Raw genomic sequence first — 17,130 nt, 5'->3', positions numbered from 1 at the left:
ACAGGCCTGCACTCAGTCCACTGAGCAATACCAGCCAGGGCTTTTTTTTTCTCTTTTTTTAAGAGAGAGGAGAAGGGAGGGAGAAAGAGGGGGAAAGAAACATCTATGTGAGAGAGATGCACTGATGGACTGCCTCTTGGACATGCTCTGACCAAGGACTGAAGCCACAGCTGAGACATGTGCACTGAATGAGAATTGAACCAGCAAGCTTTCACTTTGGGGAAGCGAGTCACACTGGTTAGGACTGTATTCTTTTTTATCTTTAGAGGGGAAGGGAAGAAGAGAGGGAGAGAAATATCAATGTATGGTTGCCTCTCGCAAGTCCCCTGCTAGGAACTGGCCCGCAACCCAGGCATGTGCCCTGACTGGGAATTGAACCTCGATCGTGTGGTTCACAGGCCCGCGCTCAATCCACTGAGCTATACCAGCCAGGGCAGGACTGTATTCTTGACGTTACAAAACAGTCATTTATAGGATTAGAAATTTATTTCTTTATTTATTTGTGTACTAAGGTCGTATTTATTCATTATCTTCTATGTGCCTTTTGTTGAATTGTTTTTAAGCAAAGATTATATATATATTATATATAATATACATTATATATAATATATATATATAATCTTTTTCTCCTCTGGCCACTATAAAANCTCAATCCACTGAGCTATACCAGCCAGGGCAGGACTGTATTCTTGACGTTACAAAACAGTCATTTATAGGATTAGAAATTTATTTCTTTATTTATTTGTGTACTAAGGTCGTATTTATTCATTATCTTCTATGTGCCTTTTGTTGAATTGTTTTTAAGCAAAGATTATATATATATAATATATATATATATATATAATCTTTTTCTCCTCTGGCCAGTATAAAATCCTTTGACAAAAATGTCCACCGCTTACACCATGTGATTCTGGTCAAGTTGATCATTAAGTCCCCCATACATCCTCCCCCCCATTCCTCCCCTGTGTGTACTTGCACACAGGGGCAAGTACATCATCCAGGTCAACACACACAAAAAGATGCCATTGCTGTAGCCCAGTGGTTTTCAATGACACAGTGTGCCATGACACACTGGTGTGCTGTACGGGTTTTTTAAATGTGCAATTCCTGACTAGCCAGGGACACTGACCTCTTTTCCCTTAGATTATGAGGTGAACAAATGGCCATGGCCAACACAGCAATAGCTGTTCAGTGTGATTAAATCAAAATTATACCCTTTTTTGGTCAGATGGACAAAAAATATATTTTTTGGTGTGCCACAGAATTTTAGTTATTAGTTTGTGTGTGCCATGAGATGCAGAAGGTTGAAAATTGCTGCTCTAGCCAATTGGTGATCTTTTTAGGGTTTGATATAGGTGCTGACAGCAATATTCTCTCTGTCTTCACTTCTCCCTCTCCTGAAAATGTTAGCTTTATAGATGTGAACCTGAAGCTGCTGTCAGCTGGTGGAGGTTGCATAGGAACGAAGTCTACAGGGAGAGAAGCTCAGGCAAGATGTGCAAAAAACAATTACATCCACTTGAGAATGACAAAAGGAACCATAGAATTAATCAAGTTTGACTCTGAGCTTGAGCAATGGGTGAGATACCAATAGTTGCAAGTGAGTAAGAGTGATCTTTTAAGCTTATGGGAAAGCATAGGTACGCGTGGAAATATGATTAAGTGTCTTCTTTCTTCCTCTCGTCCCTTCCTCACTCCTTCCCTCCCTCCCTCCTTTTGTCCTGCCTTCCTTCCTCCCCGAGTTTGCTCCACCCCTTTGTTTTATCTCCCTTTCTTTATTATGTCTCCTCCCTTCTTCCTGCCTTAAGGATTTTAAAGACAACTATAAGCCATAATGGATACTGAGACTAATAGATATATGGTAGATGGTGATGGATAGATAGATGATAGACAGATATATAGATAGATAATAGAAAGAGAGAGAGAGAGATAGGTAAGTAAGTCCCCGTCTTCTAGAACCTTAGGATCAAAATGCAATACCTTTATATTTGTTTGATGGAAATGAAAATGATCTATGCAAAACAACTTTTTCCTGTCCTTAGATTTCAGATAATAGAGGAATTCTATAAATATATGTTCTTATAAAACATATACTTACAGAAGGGAGTTTTATATTTTTGAGATATGTCAAGATGCCACAAATTATAAATTGCCATAAGTGTATTTAGAATATGATAATTTAGAAAACAGCAATATGTACATTTCTTTCAAATTTCATAGTACAATTAATAAATATTAAGTCCCACTCTGCTGCTATGCTTCATGATAGAATCTTGAAAATAATGGCTTCGGAACTTTATTTAGGTACTGCGTTGATGATAATTTTTCATATGACATAAATAGTTATCAACTGAAATTGTGAATAGAAAATCAAATAGAAACACATTTGTTTCCAAAAAATAGATAATGATGAAGAAAGGACAGAAAAATAATGTACAAATAAACTCAAACATCACACACACAGAGAATGGAAGTATTCCCACATTGTTAGGAGGACAATTTCACCTTAATGTGATAACATTTAAATTTCAATTAATTTTAATGATTCAGAGAAACTAATTTAATTTTTAAATAAGACTTCTTCAAAACAGTGAACTCTGTTTATACCACCGACTATAAAATTGCTCGCATTTTATAGCTAGAAAATACTTCTGACAGTTAATCAAATGTTAAACAGATAAAAGTATTCATTTTGTAACTCTTAAAGATTAAATGGAGCCTGGCATTAAGATCTGAGATATTGCCTTTGTTCAATATGCTTTAGTTTATAGGTTTCCCAATTTAATATTGGGCTATAGCCAAAGTATTTATTCTGTTATAAACTGTACTCTTAAATATGCCTTTTTAAGTTATGTCTATTAAAATTTTGTGCTTCCACATAAATTACTTAATATAAATGAGGACAGTTAAATGAAAACCTTGCAGTTCCCCATTTTATTTAATATAACTTGCACAATATTATTTTAACAAATGTCTACTTCACACTTTACATTATTTAGACATAACATTAAAGCAATTTTTGCCATTTTTTTAAAAATGTATTTATTTAGGCCCTGGCTGGTGTTGCCCAGTGGATTGAGCACTGGCCTGAGTGAACCATAGGGTCACCAATTTGATTCCCAGTCAGGGCACATGCCTGAGTTTCGGGCTAGGTCCCTGGTAGGGGGTGCACAAGAGGTAAACACACTTTGATGTTTCTCTACGTCTCTTTCTTCCTTCCTTTCCCTCTCCCTAAAATTGAATGAATAAAATCTTTTTAAAAAACTTTATGTAATTTAATTTAAAAGGAGGAAAAGGGAGAAAGAGAGGGAGAGAAACATTGAAGCAAGAGAGAAGCATCAACCAATTGCCTTCTGTACTTGCCTTAACGAGGGACCAAATCCACAATCTAGGCATACATCTTGACCAAGAATTGAACCAGTGACCTTTCAGTTTGTAGGACAATGCCCAGCCAACTGAGCCATGCCAGCTAGAGCTGTCAGTTTTTTAAAGTGAGGTATTTTCTATAAAAACAAGGTGAAATGATGTGGCTTACAGTAGACATTGGCATAATTTCATTGTATAATACTGTGCACATATTTCTACACATATATGCCATTTCCAAATTATAAACACAACTTTTTTCAAAACTCTACTTATGAGAATATATTTTTCAGAAAGGAAAAATGGTGGTGATTTTCTTAGTCCCATACATGTTTATTTCATCCACAAATCAGATATCCTAGGTAATATTAATACCTTTATATTAATTTTTGTGTATAAGATTACTCAGAAAAATAACAATACAACTTGACAAACTGTAGTAGGAAAGTTAATGAGAAAGAAATGGAAAACAATATAATTCAACAAATTATAGTAGGAAATACTAATGAGAAAGACTTGGGAAATAATATTTTATTCGAATTATTTTTTTCAAACATTTATCTGGGTAAATACATACTATTAAATCAATGATTTTCTTTAAAGCAATACACTGTAGCAGACATTGTGGTTATCTCTAGTTGTTCTTAACTTTCAATCCAAAATGTTTGTGAGATTAATCTCTATTCCCATGAGGTGCTATGAGCAATCAAAGCCACTCATTCTCAGTGCTGAGAATGAGAAGGAAACACATTAGAATGAGGAGGAAGGTCTCATTTCTACAGCCTCTGATTAGTACTTTCAGCTTCTCAGCTCATTCTACTGTGCAGCTATGACGGAGAATCACTCATCTAAGTCAAATTCCAGTGACTGTTTTAGGGATCAGGATTGGTTCAGACCTGGGAAAATCCGAGGCTAGGTGCCCACGGACAGATTAAAGCGAAAACACGTTGCCCATGGGTGATGCCTAGTGACAATTACATATACTGCATAAGACATAACAAGACGATTCTAAATGTATTTTAATGTATCTCAGGTGATGTCTTTCGTGGGTAAGGCACTCTTCTTCTCTGAATTTGCATACCTGACAGAGATATGATGCAAATGGAATCCCTCCCAAGCCATGATCTTGTTCATGCTAGAGAGTTAGAAGAACAGGGTAGCGTTTAAGACATCATCTTACTCAAACAAAGACCAATGGAGCAGCCCTGATTTTATAAATTTTAAGGTTTCACTCCCATCTCTTATGAACAGGGCTTTTGGGGGGGCGGGGCTATGAGGAAGGTGAAATATTGACTGTTCTCCAAGGATGAGGATTTCTCAGGTGCTCCGTACCTGCTCTGTGCTGGGCTGTTGGTGTTGACATCTATCATGGTTGTGAGGCTGCTGGTTTCCAAAGCTCCTGTGGAGCTGGGAGAGGGCCAGTTAAACACTGTAAAGCTCACTGTTTTTAACTAAGATTCTGCCATTTTTCTAGAATAACAATTTCTTCAGATTGTTTCAAGCCTTTGGTTATTTTCCACATTTATAAAAATGTGATTCTTAACAATTATTGATACCTTTCTCATAGCTCTTGTGGAGAAATGGATGTTTATTGTGCTTACTGCACCATTCCAGTATACTTTGTTCCACCATTTTGAAGAAACAGTTTCTATTCTTTTTGTCTACTTTACCTCCAGCTGAAATTCAGGGGCTATCCCTCACTCTAGAAGGGTCTATAAAAGCAGGTGCTATCCCTCACTCTAGATCAGGCATCCCTAATCCCTGGGCCACTGACCAGTAACAGTCCATGGCCTGTTAGGAACTGGACTGCACATCAGGGGGTGAGCAGTGGGGAGCAAGCAAAGCTTCATGTGTACTTACAGCCCCTCCCCACCACTCACATTACCACCTGAGCTTCGCCTCCCGTCAGATCAGCAGGGGCATTAGATTCTCACAGGAGCACGAGCCCTTCTGTGAACTGCGCATGTGAGGGGTCTAGGTTGCTCACTCCTCATGAGAATCTAATGCCTGATGAGCTGAGGTGGAGCCGAGGCCGTGATGCCAGCACTGGGGAGCGGCTGCGCATACAGATCATCACGAGCAGGGAGGTGTGACTGCACAGACACCATAATAAATAGTTGGCAGACTTAGGCCAAAACCTTATCAGTGGGTGGCAAGTGACAATTAACCTGCATCTGGTAGCAGGCTTTATAGTGGTCAGCGAGTTGATGTGCTTCAATTGTAGGCTGCACCTGGTGGCAAGCTCTAAGCCAGAAGCCGACACCTATCTTAGTCCAAATATGGCCTGCCCGTGATCTTGTTTACCACTTCCATCCGCACCTCTTTCCCACACTGGGCACCTGTTTCAGTCACAGTCTTGGTAAGCCCACATGCCAACCTTAGCCAAAATGAGTAAAAGAATAACCGTTGCTGGAGAGCTTCTTTGAAAAGGAGGAAAGACAAAATGATGGGACAGCTGAAGACCAAGACTGCCAACAAAAATAAAGCTGCATTTAAAAGAAAATACCACGAGTCCTACTTAAATTGTGGGTTCATTGCAATAGATGAAGTGGCTGCATTCTAAGTCAAACTGGAATCATGGGGGCGACACGTGAACACTGGGATTTTTGACATTTCTAACATTAGCAGAGGTTTTGAGAGAGATTGAGCCAGGACCTTCTTTCTCCCAGCTGGTGTGTGATCACCTGTCTTTGCTTTCAAAAGAGTTTGAACATGACTCCCCAACCACAAAAGACCCTGAACTGAGAAGAAATGGATCCATAAACCATTTGTGAATGAGCCAGGAGAATCGACTTGATCCCTCCTAGAAGAGGATCAACCGCTTGAGATGGCAAATGACGGTGGCCTTAAAAGTATGTTTGAGACAACTTCAAATCTCCATACACTCTGGATTCAAGGCACGTATCCTGAGGTTGCCACAAAAGCACTGAAAAGCCTGCTTCCATTTCCAACATCCTATCTTTGTGAGTCAGGGTTTTCTCCAGTGACAGCAACAAAAATGAGATTAGAGAGTAGACTGGACATGACACACTTCAGGTGCCGCAGTCTCTCTCATCCCCCTGGATGGGGCCGTCTAGTTGCAGGAACACCAGCTCAGGGCTCCCACTGCTTCTGAATTACGGTGAGCTGTATAATTATTTCAAGTAAGAACTGAAGAATCTAGGTTGTCTCCATTATTGGAACTCTACCTTCCTCACATTGTTTCTGGCTACAGAAGAGAAAAAAAGAATGAAGTGAGGAGACCCACACATCTGGGTCAGCTCTAAAGCAGAGTGATCCATCACTTCCTTCCTCTCGCCGTAAACTGGTGATAAATCACCACCTTCAACAACTAGACGTGTGGGGTCTCTGAGACAGAGCGGAACACCTGGATGTTTGATGAAAATGACAGTCTCTGCCAGACTTTCACAATCTGAAATCCAAACAAAAGCCAGCAATGAGTCTAATTCTTCCATTGTCTACCTGATCTGCTTTGACAGTTCTAACTTCTGTTTTGTTATTTCTGTCAATTAGGGTTAGTTTCTGTTGGCTTTTTCTTCTTAGTTATTAATTGTTAAAATTAAAAATATTCACCAACACAGCTTGATTTTCTCTGTATAAATAATTGGGATGATTATAATTACATATGTAATTCTACTATATAAGAAAAGGCATAGAAAATCCTATATTATTTTAAAGTTAGAATGAAAGAAAAGTAACATTCTAGGCATTTGGCCATAGCCCTTGTGATACTTTTTAATATCTTACTATCAAATATTTTACTCTTCCTTACTCTCCTAAATTTGTTGGGTGACATATTCATGTGAATTTCTGCCACATTCACTGAGATTTGGGCATATTGAGAGTCTTTTAAAATACAGTACTGCAGCCCTGGCTGGTGTGGCTCAGTGGATTGAGTGCCAGCTTGAGACTCCAAAGGTTGCCAGTTCAATTCCCAGGCAGGACACATGCCTGGTTTGTGAGCCAGGTCCCCAGGTGGGGACATGCAAGAGACAACTGGTCGATGTATCTCTCACATATCATTAATGTATCTCTCACACAATGAGGTATCTCTCCCTCTCTCTCTTCCTTCCTTCCCTTCTCTCTAAAAATGAATAAATAAAATATTTTAAAAATATGTAAATTTAATACTACAGTAATAAATACGTTCATTATATACGCTTTATGTTGAACAGATGCTGGACAGTCCAGTGAACCTCAATTTCATAATGGCACTAGGGAAGGGTTTTTTTTTTTTTTACTAAATCTTAATTTTGTTATTGACACAAATCTGCATTGTAAACCTAAAAAGATAACAATAATGCCTTTTTAAAAATTCTTTCTTTCTCTTTCTTTTTTCTTTTTTTCTTTCTTTTCCTTCTTTCTTTTCTTTCTTTCTTTCTTTCTTTCTTTCTTTCTTTCTTTCTTTCTTTCTTTTTTTGCTTATGGTTACAACGCTTAACTGAGGTCTACCCTATTAACAAATTTAAGTACAAGGCAGTATTGAACAATGTGCAACAATGTTGTGTACCAGATCTCTAGAACTTACTCATTTTATGTAACTGAAAGTTCGGCCTTTTGAACAGCAACTCCCTGCTTCCCCTTCTACCCAGTCCCTGGAAAATCACCATTCTTCTCTGTTTCTATGAGGTGACCATTCTAGATGCCGCATTTACATGGAAACACACAGAATTTGCCCTTCTGTGACTGGATTGTTTCACTTACAATATCCTCCAGCCTGATTCATGTTACACATAGCGGGCTTTTCCTTCTCTCACTTGAAAGTTTCTTATATTTAACTTAGTGCCTGGATTGAAAAACGTGTGCAAATACTACTGACTAAGTTAATTTCTGGGAGATCAAATATCAATACCATAATCAGCTCTCCTTATTACTTTGTAAGTCATTATTAACTATTTATTCCATCAATTAGCTAAATGTGTATACATTCTTTTTTTCCAACTTCAAATTTTACGTTTTTTCCTAATCTGACACTTGCTAGTCATCTCTGTATTGGCATGAACATGAACCACAATACTCTGTGATAGGACGGTGAATAGTTCACAGGCATGCCCCATTTGCTATGGGTAGGTGCTGAACTTGACATACATGAGCTCACTTACTCCTCCATATAAGGATTTGTATTCTTAATCTTTTTGTTTTGCAGATAATGCAACTGCACTAGGCAACAAAATACTAGTAACATGCCCAAGGTCACTCAGGGAGACCGGGATTTAACTGTAGCCTGTCAGACTCCGGGATGTTTTCTATGACAGCATTCTCATCGTTGTTATGTTATGCTGCTTTGCCACTATGCTGTGACCAAAACTACGAGTTCCTTTCACAATCAACATAATCCCACTGGTGTAACATGGGCCTTTCCTCAGAGAAATACTAGGTCTGCTGGGAAAAGTTCCAACCATTATTAATATAATGAGAACGGTTTACACGACACTGATGTAACCTGGAAGCTACAGAGAGTGGATGGGATGGTGCATGTGCGAACAATGACAACTTCACTGTACTAGTCAGTGGGGGAGGGGGCATGTGTATTGTGTGGCCATCACATTCAAAATGACTGAGTGAGTAGAGCAATGAATCTGCATCAAATTTTGTGCTAAGCTTGAATATTCCTCCATGGAAACTATTTGGATGATTCAGAAGGCCTCAGCTGTGGGCAACTGGTGATTGGCAACTTCATCACAACATGCCTGCTCATGTAGTTTTTTTTTTTTTTTGTAAAACACCAAATTACGCAGGTGACTCAGCCTTCCCACAGACCAGAGTTGGTGCCCTGCAACTTCTGGCTTTTCCCAAAACTAAAATCTCTTTTGAAAGGAAAGAGATTTCAGGCCATTGATGGGATTCAGGAAAATACAACAAGGAAGCAGATGGTGACTGGGAGAACTGTGTGAAGTCCCAAAGTGCCTACTTTGAAGGGGACTAAGGCATCATTGTCCTGTGTACAATGTTTCTTCTGTCTTGTATCTTCTTCAGTAAATGTCTCTATTTTTCACAGTATGTGGCTGGGTACTTTCTGGACAGAACTTGTGCATATGAACACGAAGAACTGATGTTTATATGTCAGATTAATTATCTTATTAGTTAATGCCTATAGTTTAGTTATATTTCTATTTCATAAAATTTTGAATCATGTTTAGATTCAAGTTTTAAATTTTCTTCCTATCCATAATGCCCCTTTCAGTAGCTCTTTTATTTCTGTGGCTCTTATTTATTTCTGTAGCTCTTTTAGCCCAGGTTTTTTTTTTTTTTCAATCTGTGACATGGCTGAGTTAAGACAGACAAACAAAAATGTTTTCAAGTACTAGCATAGTGTGTGAAATAAAATCACCTTTTAATTAATATAAGTAGGAAGAATACTTCTTTAAAACTTCATCAACAATATTTAATTTTATACCACTAAGCAGAAAAAAAGTTTTTCTAACATGAAATAATATCCATTCCCATACAGATTATAACAGAATGATTTTGCCATGTTTATGACAAATATCACCTATGTTTAGTTAAGTTTTATGAGTTGCTATCTTGAGTAATCTGTTGTTAAATCTCATGGTTAAATAACTGAGTATCATAGAAAGATTTAAACTATTGCTCTATTACTTAAATACAGTGAGACACTTTTATTACAAGGAAGCTGAATAAAAGACTTCTAAACAAGTTTGCCCTTAAATGGAGAATAGTTACATGAACACATACTACTGGCCCTTAGATCATTACACTGGCTCTTGCAGGTACATAGGCATCAGCAGTGCGCTTCAAGTTCTGTCTCTACTGGTAATGTTACTTAATATCAGATTTCTTCATATTTTTAAATTGGCAAAATAGGACATAAAAAGCCCCTAATACCATTTTATATTTCAAAGAAGGTCAACAAAGAAGCTGTGTTGTACAGGAAATAATATGTATGTAACCAGTAAATGTCACAGGATTTACTACAAAATAGTAGACTAATGTTCAGTTATGAATGTACACTTTGAGGATTAGCCCGTGGTACAGGAAACGACATGTTCAAGAGATCTCCTTTTCAGAACAGTAAAACACCTAGAGCATTATGAGGCTTAGTTGAATAAAATTTCGCCATATATACACATTTATAAGCTTCCAAAGCTTAACAAGTTAAAACTTCATCAGGAATTCAACATCAAATAAAAATTTCTACTAGCAACGTCCCATGAAAGCTTCATTCAGAGAGACTGGTATTACCAACACCTACCTTCTTTGTCCAATTCACAGCTATGCCCAAGCTAATTTTAAAATGTGTTTCTATTTTCTTCATTCTCCTTCAAGATAGGATTGTAAATAACTGGCACCACATTCTCAGGAGACTGTTTTAGAAAGGAGCAGCCTTTTAAAATTCTATTTTCTTAGAAAAGAACAGATTTAAGATAGTAAAACATACACATATGTAGCTACAAAATATCCCTAGCCATTCATAATTAACAGTAGGAATGTAAGAATAAATACATTAGCAACATTAAACACACTTTAATTTACACAAATTTAGTACCTATTTATACTCTCCATGAACAAGTATGTTTATGGCTTAGAAACAATCATTAAACACCAGTGGTGTACTAGTATGTGAAGTGCATGTTACCTTCCTGTTAAAACAAAAATAAGGATAGTACAGACTAAAAGAGGACCTCGTAAGTTTATTTGTTGTAGATGGTGATTTCATAGATTAATGTTTTAAAGACAGTATTTTTCTCAATTTATACAATCATTTCTAAAAGGTATAAAGTTTACCTTAAGGTGAATAATTACAAACTAAGACTGTTAGTATCAGATGGTTTTAATAAGTGTACACTTCTTCATCACTCAGACGATCCACGAAACAGGTGACTTTAAATACATTCAGTTGTTTGTGCCAAGGTGTTTTTCCTCTTTCTACTGTTTTGATTGTGTATTCAGCCTAAGATGGCACATGATGAGAGAACAGAGTTATTGTGATGTTACTTGTCTTACTTGGCAAATGATTTGAAGCCTACTTTAGATCAACAGCATTTAAAATTCCAGTTGAATGTTCTAAAGAGAATGGAAAACAATGAAAATACTCATCATAGAAATAAACATAGAAAAAGCAGACTGTGAAAAATGTCTTCTATCTTTTTCATAGCTTTTTATTTTTCTTTCCACTTTAAACCCTATTCAAAACTACTTCTCTTGATATATTTCTTTGGCATTTAGGAATAAATTTATTAGTCCACTTAATAAGTCACTTAACCTCTCATTGCCTCAGTTTCTTCATCTGCAAAATAAGGGTAGGGGACAGGATTAGAATATGTGACCCACAAACCTCAGGGTGTGTAAGAGCCCAACTTGAGGAGCTTGTTATAATGAACATTCCTAAGATCTGCCTTCAAAATTCTCATTTGCTGAGACTGGATAAGCCTCTGAATTTGCTTTTTTAAACAAACCGTTTGAGATTTTTTTTAAGCAAGTGGTCTGTGGACTTCATAAAAACCTAAAAACAAGTCAAATTCTGTACAAGATTCCTCCCATCTCTCATAAATCCCCAGGACATTTTTTTAGATTCCATAAAAAGAATGAAAACTGATTTTCTGGCATATAAAAGTGAAGTCCAAGAAATTTTGATATCATTAAAGTGTTCCAATTCATCCATTCAGGTTTTTAACACTGACAATGGAGGCCATTGTATAAGTCAACAGAGTTTTGCAAGAGAAATATATCTTTGCACAGTGACTATATTATAGCTTAATGGAGCATTTCACTGAATGTTACGAAACTTTGTAGGCAGTGTTTTTTTAAGCTTTGTTGATCTCTTAATAGCTTCAAGGTTATAACAGAACTAAAATTAATATGTAGCTTGCCTCTTCATTTTGAATTTCAGTTTGTGTTGGAATATCAAAAGGAATCAAAATTACAAAGGTTTAGGCCTAAATTACACTCTAGAACTTACTTCATACATTTCTGTTCCCTAAAAGGTATTATAGCCCTCATTTATCAATAGCCATAATGCATGTGTGTTTGTACTCTCCTTGCACAATACCTGGCTCACTGTAGACACCCCAAAAAGTTCACTAGTGAATGAGTGAACGATGGTGGGAATAGAATAAAAAAGACCCCATCAGTGAAGTACGTTATGTACAGAGAGGCTAATTAAGATACTTGACATCACTTATTTGGTAAGTAGCAGACCTAGGTTTAGAGTCTGTTCAGATTTCCTGAATCCATGAAAGACTTTTAAACATTTGTGCTGCTTCTGTAGACAAAGAGCTCTTAAGTTTTCAAAAAAATGTGTTGAAACCTGCCTTTCTCTTTGCACATCTCCACTTTCATCTTAGGCAACGTAGCTTGAAATACTCAGGGTACTGACATTTTATGTAAAAAATTTTAATCCTCACAGCCTGCACAATTGAATATTTTTTCTGATAACAGGTCTCTCTGATAACCAGCTGATGTAGCTCCATCATGCGGCAATAATGTAAGCTGAATTGTGAAATTATGGCCCATAATCAATGAAATCATGTCATTCTTGAGTTATACTTGTTTGTGGGAATTGTATCACAAAGTGAGGCTTGATATTTTATATCACACTAGCTCCAGTCTGTGTGCTTTAAATCTTTGCAAAGTGCAGCCACACCGTATCATCATGTGAATTCTGGCACAGTCTCAAAGGGGTGACAGCTGTCCAAGCTAGCTCTTGTCACTGCCCTGGGCTTCTGTGTGGTCTTGTTTGATAGTAGCAGGAGTCACTGGAGTGGATGTTCAGTTATTTAACTTAGCCATTTTCCCCTGAGGAAGGGAGTATTACAGTCTGTTTTGTCTTGGTGTGTAGGGAATGAGATTTTTCATGTGATATGCTTTATTTTAGGTGGATGTCTTATTATTTGTGAGGTAAAAAGTCAGGAGCCAATTTAAAAAGTAACTGCTACTTAAGGCCTCAGCAGAGGTAGACTTGTTTATTTGTTTGATTGAAAAAAAAAACCCTTGAAATTCAATATATTTAAAAGAAGAGAAGACTTAGGAGATCCTTGTTGTTTCAGTTACCTATTGCTGTGTAACAAACCACCCAAGATGAGGCAGCTTAAAACAACAAGCATTTTGTTATGCAGCAGATTCTGGGGTTGCTGACACCTAGACGTGCACTTTCTCTACGTCTTGCTTGGAGCCTTCACACAGTTACAGTGGAAAGGCAGCTGGGTCAGGATGCCTGGCTTCTCGTTCCACTCCGTCGTGGCCTCCCTCTCTCCAGCAGGTCTGCTTACAGCTCACTCATGCTAGCGTCAGTGCTCTAAGAGAAGGAAGGGACGTTTCAAGGCAAGCTTTTTGAATTCTGGGACTCGCAAGTCTCAGAGCACCCCTTTCTTCTCATTCTGTAGTCCACGCAGAGACAAGGCTTGCCCGTATCCAATGGCAGGCAGAGAACCTCCCTCTCCTCAAGGGAGGAGCAGGAGGTGGGAGGCATGAGTAGAAACATTTTGTGTGATCTTGGCAAACTAGCTACCATACTCACTGGTCTTCTAGTTAAATATTGATACATCCAGATATCTGATGATTGCGATCTTTGGGGATAGTTGTGGAAAGCTTTCTAAAACAATGTCTGGTATTTGAACAGGCTATTGTGGTTCTCTGGGGCCCACTTATACAGTAAAACTTCATTATCCAATATTGTCTGTGTGCTTTCATAAAGAATGGAGAATAACATATGTTGGTTGTGTGGAGAAGGTGAAGAAAAAAATGCTAAGATTCCTGTTACCACCCACACAACAAACACCAACTTTGCCAGTCTCGTTCAGTGCCACAGTGGAGGATTCCTGTGGGTACAGGCTCTCTTCCACTCTGGACTGACGTGCCTGACAGAGATGCAATGTGAGAGGAATGGTTACACAGGTCCCGATCTTGTTCATCCTAGGGGGAGCTGGAGAAATGGGTAGAGATTAAGACATACCCCACCCTAGACAAATGGGAGATTGAGTAGAACAGCCCTACCTTGTGATGAGGGGCTACATATTTTAAGGGTTTTCCCCCAGCTCCTGGCAGTTGTTGTTAATCAGATCAAACCTGCTGTAAATGGTCCTTTATCAAGGTGATGCCGCCAGATTCTGAGTATCTCTATTATCTATCTGTCAATCTTTCTGTCTACCTATCTTTTGTACCAGGTTGGAGATGTTGTATATATTTTGTATTTTCTTAACTCTGTCTTTATATGTAGAGAGGTAAATTTAATAAATCAGAACAATCTTCCAGTAAAATTTAGCTGACAAAATTGTTTTACTCAAAACACACTTTGGAACAAATCACATTTATTATCTAATATCTAATCACTAGTATTAAATTTTACCTCTATTTTCTATAGTAAATACTTGTAGAGAAAAAAATCTTCAAAGCACAGGCTGACAACAGCTTTACTTTAAAAAAAAATTCTAACCACCAAGAATACATAATCCAAAAATTACTTTAGAAATAAGGTGTCAGGCCACAAACACCTGCGTGTAATCCCCTCTTTGAATCATAGAAGAAAATAGCAAGCTTGAGTGCTGATTGTGGAAAGACAAACAAAACCTCTGAGTCTTCTCTGAAGCCCGGTGCCACAATAGAGCTCCACCACGTGACGAGGACAAAGCCTTGGACCATGGCCTTGGTAACCCCTGAATGTTGGAGGTCCTTCCTACAGTTAGTAAACTGAATGAGCGGGTGTCATGAAATGTAATCTGAAATCATATTTGGTTTTGCCTCTGTGGGGGAGTTCTTTCTTGCCTCTGGGTGAAAACGTGGGCAGTTGCATGATTTTACACCTTATTCTTAGGTAATTAAATTTTGCTTGGCTTCTTTAAATCATAGAAAAGTATCAATTTAATAATTAGAACTTTTGGTCCTATGTACTGATCAAAACTGGTGATTCATTTAAGGTCATAACCAATCTCCTTTTGCCTCAGGCTCCCAACGCCCTTTAATTACAGCTTTGATTCCTCAAAGTTGGAACAGAGGAAGGAAGAAAGCCAGGTCTTATTTGGCTGGTACTCTCACATCCTGTCTTCATTTGTAATGTGCATACCAGGTATTTAGAACTGACAACTATCTTTCTTATTAGCTGTGTTTGTGCATTCTTGAGGCTCCTCGTTCACAGGCTGTTCTCTCAATCTGAGTGAATGTTTCTTGTTTAGTCTTGCAACCCCTCAAACAGAGTAATATCGATCACTTAATGCTGAGATTCTTTTGCTACTCTAAACCTATCTTCGGACTAGGGCCTAAGGTTATCTTCATCCCAGCCTCTTTTGCATGCAGCCTACACTTGGCCCTCGGCAACACACTGACACATCCTTTGCTCCTACAAGTAGTGAGAAGGAAAACTGATCCTTACTAGGTGAGAAAATCCTTTTCCTCTGGCCTTTGGAACAACTGCCCAGCCCACATGAGTAAAGGAGCGGTGTCCTCACCAACTGGTGACAGAAGTACTCCCATGATTAACGGGTAATAAAATGAGTTGGGATCATCTCCAAGAGGAGACTGGTGGTGAGGCTGTGAATAGTGTTTGGGAAAGGGGATTCTAATCATAGAAGGAAGCATTCACCAGCAGGGTGCATAGTTCTAGGGCCCCCCTGTTTTGTTGGACATGGGTGAGGTTGAGGCCAAAAAAAGGTGGTCTGGCTTGGAGCACACAGATCGTCAGCTCTGTTGGAGTCTAGAAGCTGAGGAAGGGAGGCCTTACCGAGAGCTTCTCATCCTGTGCTTCTTTGTCATTCTCAGAGGAAGGCATCTTTAATACTGCTATGATATCATGCAGATGGGGGTATATGGGAAGAGGAAAAAGAATCATTTGTTTGATAGGATTATATGTGCTTTGGAATTCTTTCTAACTAAAATGTAACATTGTTTCAATGATTTTAAAAATCTACATCTACAGAATGTCTATCTAACATTGCAAACACTGACAGCATCAAATATGGGTGAGAATGAAGGCAAAATTAAGCTCTCACACATTACTGGTGGAAGTGGTAAGTGGTACAACCACTGTGAAAGGGGCCTGGCAATGTCTATAAAACAATATACATGTCTACCCACCCTGCAGCCCAGAATTCATTCAAAAGAAATGAAAACATATATTCACACATACATAGGCACAAACATGAAGAACACAAAAATGGTCAGAGCTGCTTATTTATGATAGCTCAAAACAAGAAACAGCCCAGACACCCACCAACAGAGGAGCAGATAAATAAGCCATGGCTTGTTCCTGCAATGGAGTACTATTCAGTAATAAAAAGGAATGCAACGACATGGAATCTCAAACTCATAGTTTTGAGTGGAAGAAATCTTACATAAAAGAGCCAGTGTTGTATGTTCTATATGAACTAATAGACCAGAAAAAACAACCCACAAATACAAAGACAGTGGCTGTTTCTGGGGTGGTGGGAACAGGGACTGACTGAGAAGGAGCCCAAAGGAAGTTTCTGGGTTACAGAAATCTCCTCGAACTTGATAGGAGTTTGGGGTTGCCCGCACTTACGTCCTGTGAATGCTACGTACACTTACTGAGCATACACTTAATATTTTTGTATTTCATTGTATGTAAATTTTATCTCAAGAGAAAGAGTAAGTCTTTAAAATATTAAACTCTAGGTAATGCTGTACATGCTTAAACACTGGAAGAAAGTACTGAGATATGCAAGTTATTTATAAAAGCATCAAAAATTTTAATGAAATGATAAATCAATAGTGGGATGGATCAATAATTGTGTGATTGATAAGTATAATAAAAGTTAATCATAGAATCTAGGTGGCAGGTACATATTTACTATAAAA

Source organism: Sturnira hondurensis, unplaced genomic scaffold (genome assembly GCF_014824575.4).
Source record: "Sturnira hondurensis isolate 20B ecotype Veracruz unplaced genomic scaffold, ASM1482457v3 Scaffold0019910, whole genome shotgun sequence".
In the NCBI taxonomy this organism is placed as follows: Eukaryota; Metazoa; Chordata; class Mammalia; order Chiroptera; family Phyllostomidae; genus Sturnira; species Sturnira hondurensis.
This window is presented reverse-complemented; position numbering follows the sequence as displayed.